The sequence below is a fragment of the Octopus bimaculoides genome, chromosome 1 (genome assembly GCF_046866305.1).
Source record: "Octopus bimaculoides isolate indiv1 chromosome 1, ASM4686630v1, whole genome shotgun sequence".
Lineage (NCBI taxonomy): Eukaryota > Metazoa > Mollusca > Cephalopoda > Octopoda > Octopodidae > Octopus > Octopus bimaculoides.
Genome location: NC_142928.1, coordinates 52,260,934 through 52,268,759, shown reverse-complemented (window position 1 = coordinate 52,268,759; position 7,826 = coordinate 52,260,934). Strand labels below are relative to the sequence as shown.

Here is a 7,826-nt window from a genome sequence, read left to right as displayed (position 1 = left end):
TTCAGGTTCGCTTGATTTTGCAAGACTTCTTGCAAATATTACATACCAAAAACTTGTTGACATTATGTTAGTCTTTGTGCACTTTCAGAGCCGCTCAGCTTTGTGACATAATTGACATGAAATGCAGACTGTTGCAGAATAATCCTGTAACTTTTTGCTTATGTTGAAATGCGTCTAAGACTGAGATCAATTCCTGTTGGCGATGGAGTTTGATCTTTCAAGATGGATTATTCGTTTCTCCGTGTTTCAATTGCTTAACAAGCATCATAGATCAGTCCTTTCGAAACCAATCGATTTTTCGACAATTGCTCTCAGATTTAAACATTCCCTCTAAGAGCTGTAAAGAGTATTTGATGAAATCCCTAAAAGGTTTTTAAGCTTTATCACGTTGCAACTCCACATAAGTCAACTGCTTCGATAAACTGTCATCTTTCATCTTAGTAATGGTGCCCAGTGGATCTGATTGCGTATGTGAAATATCTCCGTACTGAATGACTTGGCTCGCTGTAGAACCCCCCTCACACGTACTCACGCACGCACGCATGTATGAATGTTTGTGTCTGTGTACATATGTGTATATATGTATACACGTGCGTGGTGGACTTGGCATAATATGCACAAAAACACACATACATAAAGTCAAGTGCAGTGATTAGAATCATACTAAAAAAAAAGAAGCAATAAAATGCAGAATAGTTCAAGGTGTTAAGGAAATCTAAAAAAAAAAAACGAAACAAAATAATATTAGCAAAATTTTCACAGATCTTTGTAATCTTTTGGTTGTAAGCAAACCTTTTCACCGATGTGCCAACTGTTACGTATATCTCATATCCATTATTTCACTGGAATTGTAAGTCGATGTAGATTTTCCAATAATTCAAGTCACTATGAGACAGTGTATTGCGTGTGAATATATGGGTACATCTGCAAACGAAGAAATATAATCTTTTACTTGTAAAGAAAGAAGACAATTCAGTTGACCTCTAATTTCATTCATTTAATGTTGTCTCAACCAACAACAATGAAAATTAATTCTCAAATGAAGTTTGATATTGTTAATTTAAAACCGAATTTGATCATTGGAATCTGAATCGAATAATAGAGATCTGTATGGGAGAATGGATATTTCATTAAGTACAAAATAAAGTCAGAAATTTCAACACTGATACTATACCAAATTCTCACGTTTTGATTAAAAAAATATAAAACTCTGTTTTGTTTTTATTGGATTACTGTCTGCAATGCTTGACACTAGTCTTCTTTCCAAATGTTTAGAACAAGAGAATATATTTTGTTTTCTTCAGTAAATATTTCTTTTACTTTTGTATATGTAGACGCGTTTTATTTGTCTACTTCTGTGTGCATGTGTATTTGTTCATGTATGTGTTGTGTAAATGGATTGACTGTTTGTAAAAGAAGAGAGAACATATCATTGAATTGCTGCAATCATCTTATGGGGAACTTTACTCATGATGAGTACAAAATACTTCGAGACTAGTGTACTTTATTATTACAAAATGTAAATACAACCGTGTTCAAGTTTTACTAGAAATATTGACACATTAGCGATTTATAATTCATTTAAAATGTATCCAACATCTGCAGATGTCACCGAATTAAATACTTCCATTTCAGACAGAACGTAATTTTCAATCTATCAAAAATTGGCTGAGAGGCATACAGTCTAACGCCACTGACACCTTAATTACACATTCTTGATGTCCCCTACTTAAAGAAACAGTATTTCGCCAGTAAATTATTAACTCTTTTTTGTATTGTTAAACTTGTCTTTAAAGTACAGTTACTAGTGGAATGTAGCTCCTTTCTTTGCCGTTCCATAGTGATTTGGTAAGAAATAGTGAGGTAGAAACACATGTACATCCGTCTTGCATTTATTATAATCAATATTATGGTGTTGTTCTTATTGCTGTCCATGACGATGATGATGTGATGATGATGATGATGACGACGACAGAGATGAAAGTTATTTTTATTTTTATAGCAATACGATACCACTACTTCTACTGTCTTCCATTTCATTCTTATAGTTAATGTATTTGAAATTATCCATTTTCATTGATGCCATTTACCACCAACGCCATCTACGCATCCGTCGCGACACTTTTCATACCATTATTATTGTCTTTCCTTCTTTGTTCACCCTTCCCATAACCAGTTACTCATCCCATACTCCTCCATGTGATATTTCTACTACACTTTCTTTTTCATGGCCGCTGTAATGTTAGTATCGAAGTCGTCACTTGAGTTTCTCCATTTAAAAGGCACTACCTTATACTCTCTTCCTTCTTTCCACCTTCAGCAATATTGTTGATGCCATTGTTGTGGCTTATGAAACAAAAAAATATATGGTTAAGACGGCGAAATAATAGTGTCTATTTTCGTAATGTAGTAGGCAGTAGAACTATAATTTATGATGTATTTAGTGCAGGAGTATATAATAGTGTTCCAAGAGTATATAATAGTGTAAGACAGAAGTGTCAAACGCGTTTGGCTTCGCAGGCTAGGCTGAAGAATAAAGTAGATTTCGCGAACCGTATAGGAACAATTATTCCTAAAAACTCTATTCATAGTGTTGGCCAAAAGTAAATGGATAAAGTGGTCAATATACATTAAAACAATTTACTAACAATAAAGAAAGAGAAGAATACGAGATGATACAAAATTGGTGTTCAGAGATGTGTGAGAAAATCTTGCATGTTATATATAATCCTATTAAAAGTACTTACAATGAGAGAGATATCCTGATTTTACTAATCAAAACCAGTTCTAATCACAAATCTGGCTGGGTTCCGGCTCTGAACGTAAGCTTGCTATATATATATATTTTAAAGATTTTTAAAGTTAACATTTTTTTTTATATAAATAAAATTGAGATGGGGGCTAGACAAAATACTTCTGCGGGTCGGATATAGCTCAAGAGAAGTATGTTTGACACTCCTGGAATAGGAGTGTAGAGTGGCAAAGTTTACTTTAGTGATATATAAATGAAAAGGTACGGAATTGTAGAGTATTGTAGTGTGCAATTTAGTGTTTGGATAATTTCATGGCGGTTTATGCATCAAAGCAAGAGGTTGTTATAATATTGCAATATTATCAGTTTGAATTACTTCTGTACTGGGGATTTGTATTTTCCTTTGTTACAAAGTAGATGAAATGAGAATATTGCAAAACTCATAATACTGTAAGAAAATTTTAGTTCCTATGCTGCAAAAAATTACATATTGATAATTGATCACTTCTCTCTTATTGCAACCTTAGCTATAGTCATGATTTCTGCTGTTACCTGAAAGAAATCCTGTTCTCTCAGAAGCTGTCATTCCCAGCTGCGTTAGACAGTAAGACAACATTTCGAGCATGAGTGTGAGTCAGTTTCTTGTGGCTAATAGATCTGATGTTCTGAAGGAACTTGTTGCAAAATTAATCTAGAACATTCTGGTGTTTCTATGTATTGTTTCGTGTAGATTAAACAAAGCACAGTTTCCAGATTGTTAAAATCATGATAATAATCTGGAACATCAGAAATAGAAGCTATTATTCAAAGACTTTTCTAAAAGTGGCAAAATTATTTTTTAGCCTAATGGATATAACAATTTCGTCATCCTTAGTTTAGAGGTAAAGGTTTTTAATTAAAATCAAGTCCAGTGCTATGAGTAACTCCAGAAATAATATATCAGATGATGATCGCAAAGAGGAGATTAATTATTCGAAGAATGATACTTGTCTAATTCCTTAAGAAGTATGATATTTGAAATTGTGTCACATCTTTTTTTATTTTCTACTACTAGTGTGGAATAAATGTGGTATTTTGCCACTTGATCAAGGAAGTCCTACCAACCTTTCTAATCAATGTTGTTTTCCGAGATTATAAAACTCAAGTTTCGATTTTTAGCTATTAATTTAATTGATTTTGAATCAAAATTTGCTATATATCGAAAGAAGGTGAGTATTTTGATAAGAATTTACCCCTTACCTTTAGTATGGGATTAAAAATATAAATTTCTGTTAATGTCTCATGTGGAGAACGTAAACAAATTATAGATTTGTATATTTTGTCGGATTATTTATCTTTTTCTACATACTCTTTTGATGTCCGCTCGTCATCTGGTGTCTTATTTGTAGAAGTGTAGATAGTACTAAGCTGGATTTTGAACAAAACCCTTATTTCTAAATTAAGGGCAACAATCCTGTTATTTTTTATTTAACTTACATTCAATTTTTTTTATCAGTCTGTATACCCTTTCTTCATTTCTTCCTCTCTTTCTCTTTCATTTTCTCTCTCTCTCTTTTACCCACTCTCAGATAAAGTATAGAGGGCATCATTCTCAGTAACCTGCCATCATTAGAACATAGCGTCTGTAAGCAAGAGGACTGTCTCAATTGTTCAAACCAAATACGCTTGTGCTGGAATTATCCTCCTGTATATCATGCACTTATTTGTATTATCATGAATTATCATGCACTTATTTGTGCAAAGCAATGCTACATAACGAGAGCACTGCATAAATAATGAGTATTTAATCAGCATGAAATTCTGATTATAATTTTTGTATGGCTAACATATGGCTCTCCTACAAGTTCTACGGATTAATTGTTACTGATGCGGATTCTAGTCAGATACTTCGGATCCCGAATTATTATAATCTGAGAAATTCGTCTCTCATTATCCCACAAATGAAAGGCGGTGAATTAGCAGAATGTTAAAATCTCAGACAAAATGCCTAGCTATATTTGTTTCAGCTCTTTAAGTTCGAATTGAAATCCACTTTATTTTTCATCTCTGTGTTCGATAAAAATGATGTACAATTCAAGTACCGCGATCGATATAACCAATTATTTTTCTACCCACAAAATCACTCACCCTTTGCTTAATTTAGAAACAACTATATCTCAGATGAAGGATGCTGGATTGGCAGTATATGAGAGCGTCGGATGTCCTGTTGTATATAATTACGACCCTTTAGGTACTGTGTTCAAAAACTGTCGAGACAATCTTTGCATTTCATTCTTCTGGGCCAATAATATAAAATACCAGCCAAGTAGTGGGGTTGATATAATCGACTGGACACTCTCCATAATATTCCTGTCATTGTGCCTAATTTTGAAACAAATATATCTCAGATTCGTTATGTTTCACAGTAATCGTTGAACTTTTTCTTCTAAATATTCTCCTATGACTGTTGCTTGAACACATATGGATTGGCTTTTTTATTTTAGAAACATTAGATAAATACCAAATCGTCAAATGTAAATCCTCTACAATCTTATATGCAACACGACCAACAACGACAACACGATTATTTAAAGAATATCATTAGTTAAAAAAAATGGTTAAGCTCTGTGCTCAAAAGCTGATTTCAAGAACTGGTCACGATTCTCAATCAAAGTTATTTCCACTACTTGAAATTGTTGATAACCTTCGAAGTAGCATTTTGTTACCCACCAAACAACAAACAAACAAAACAAGATATAAACAACAAAACAAACCAAACCCTTGTGCCTAAGGGGAAAATACTCAGTAATTTCAGTTAATGAAATAACTTATTTTCATTGGAAGCTGATAATCATATGGTTAGTAGTGTATTTTCAAATTTAATTTATAGTTGAGCGTCCAGATAATTGTATAATACTGTCATGTAAACACTCTAGATTCTGTTAGCGTTTATCAATTTATTTAAATTTAATTGCCGTTATCTCCATTGCATTATTTAATCACTGCCTGCGCTTCGTGTATTACTATTGCCTCTGTTATTCTGCTATCGCTTCAATTGTTAATTTTATAAGAGATTGCCTTATAGCTTTCTGAGGCCTTTCATATAAATTGAAAATCAAAATGCTTGACACCTACCAACTTGTACACACACATAGTCAAGCATGCTGTCGCTTGTGAAAATGTTATAAGCCATTCACTGCCTCACATACATATACCACAGTGTCTCTTTTCTTCTTCCTTCCTTTCTTTGCTTTTACTTTCTGTGTACACACACGCATACACCTCCCCCACACATTTGCTTATTAAGGTAGCTTGAAAGTCTGTTAAAAAGTTCACCTAGCAATAATGTGGTTTTAGATTCGATCTCAATACACGACACCTTTGTCGAGTGTCCAGTTATAGCTTCACGTTAAGCAAAACATTGTGAATGAAATTTGGTCGGCAGAGGCTGTGCAAAGACCCATCCCAATATCCCAATATACATTCCATATATATAAATCCGTCCACCCATCCATCCATCCATCCATCCATCCATCCATCCATCCATCCATCCATCCATCCATCCATCTATCCATCCATCCATCTATATCCGTTGTGCAGTTCATTCGGTAAAATTTGAACGCTCATACGTCGCTCTGATGATATTCCACTCAAAATCTTCAATTGAGTGTGAATTGAAACAATAGTAGGCAATGTTAATTAATTAACAAATTAATCTCATCCATCAAATCTCCCAATTTTCTTACTTAATAATACATACACACACGTGCGCGCGCGTGCACACACATACACACTCTCTTTCTCTCTAACACAGACATATATATATATATATATATATATATATATATATATATATATATATATATATATATTGATAGAAATGGTAAGACAACAAAAGAATGAAAGAGACCTCGATATTATGTAAATAGAGGAATTTATCTGCAAATATAATATGTGATAATTATTCGGTAGCCATGATAAAACTCCGAGTTTCGGATGTCGGAGCGGAAACCCACGCCGCCATCTCTTCAGTTATCGGGCCATCGAAAAGATGCTATTTTTTTCGATGGCCCGATAACTGAAGAGATTATACATGTTATTTGCCTGTAGGTGGTTGCCCATAACCTTCATGGTTTCGAACACTCACACACACACGCACACATACACACATAGACACACACACACATTCATATATATATATATATATATATATATATATATATATATATATATATATATATATATATATATATATATATATACATATATATATGTATATATATGTATCTGCGTAAGTATCGACCAATGAGAAATATATTTATATATATATATGTGTGTGTGTATACAGATACACACACATGATGGACTTTCTCGCCGAAGACAACGTATGAGCGTTCAACTTTTGCTGAATGACCTGCACAAATGATTTGTTTATAGTGATTAAATGTTCGTGCCGCACACTACCTCACTCTCTCCATCAAATCAACGCTGTCTGAACAGGTGCACTATGTACCATGCGTCAGGTGTCGAAGTGATCGCAGAGCAATGTGAGAGGAAATGTTTTGCTCAAGAACACAACGGACCACCTGGTCGCTAGCTCGTGAGTGCATCACCCTATTATATATATATATATATATATATATATATATATATATATATATATATATATATATATATATATATATATATATATGTATGTATGTATGTATGTATGTATGTATGTATGTATGCATGTATTTATGTGCTAAATTATATGATAATAATAGCTCATCATTCCAATTTGAAGATCACCTAAAAGCTGATGGATTGTTCGCCCATGTGTTCTTCTTTGGCCTATTAACTCTAATCTAGCAGAAATGGACTTGTCACAGACCACTAAGTGACGCAGTAATGTTCCTATATCAAGACTGTTGGGACAAGATTTGGGTACTTTTCTTTTGACTTCCTTTATACAGTTTAACACTTTCCCTTTTGTTACTTGGCACTAACTTCGTTCTAAGTACATCTGCTTTGAGCAAGATCCTTCTCTGAGCTTGAGTTGATTTCGAAATCTTTTAAGGTTGCCATCATTTCACCTATGAATCGTTACCGATAT

General features: G+C 33.5%; 1 long non-coding RNA gene across 1 annotated transcript in view; it reads right to left on the bottom strand.

Annotated features, from left to right (window-relative positions):
* Positions 1–412: 412 nt before the first annotated feature.
* The window catches only part of LOC128249833 (uncharacterized), a 38,753-nt gene continuing 31,339 nt past the window's right edge, over positions 413–7,826 (bottom strand). The window contains exon 3 of the long non-coding RNA XR_008265959.2: positions 413–924. This is a non-coding gene — a long non-coding RNA (uncharacterized LOC128249833). The remainder of the gene's footprint in view (positions 925–7,826) is intronic.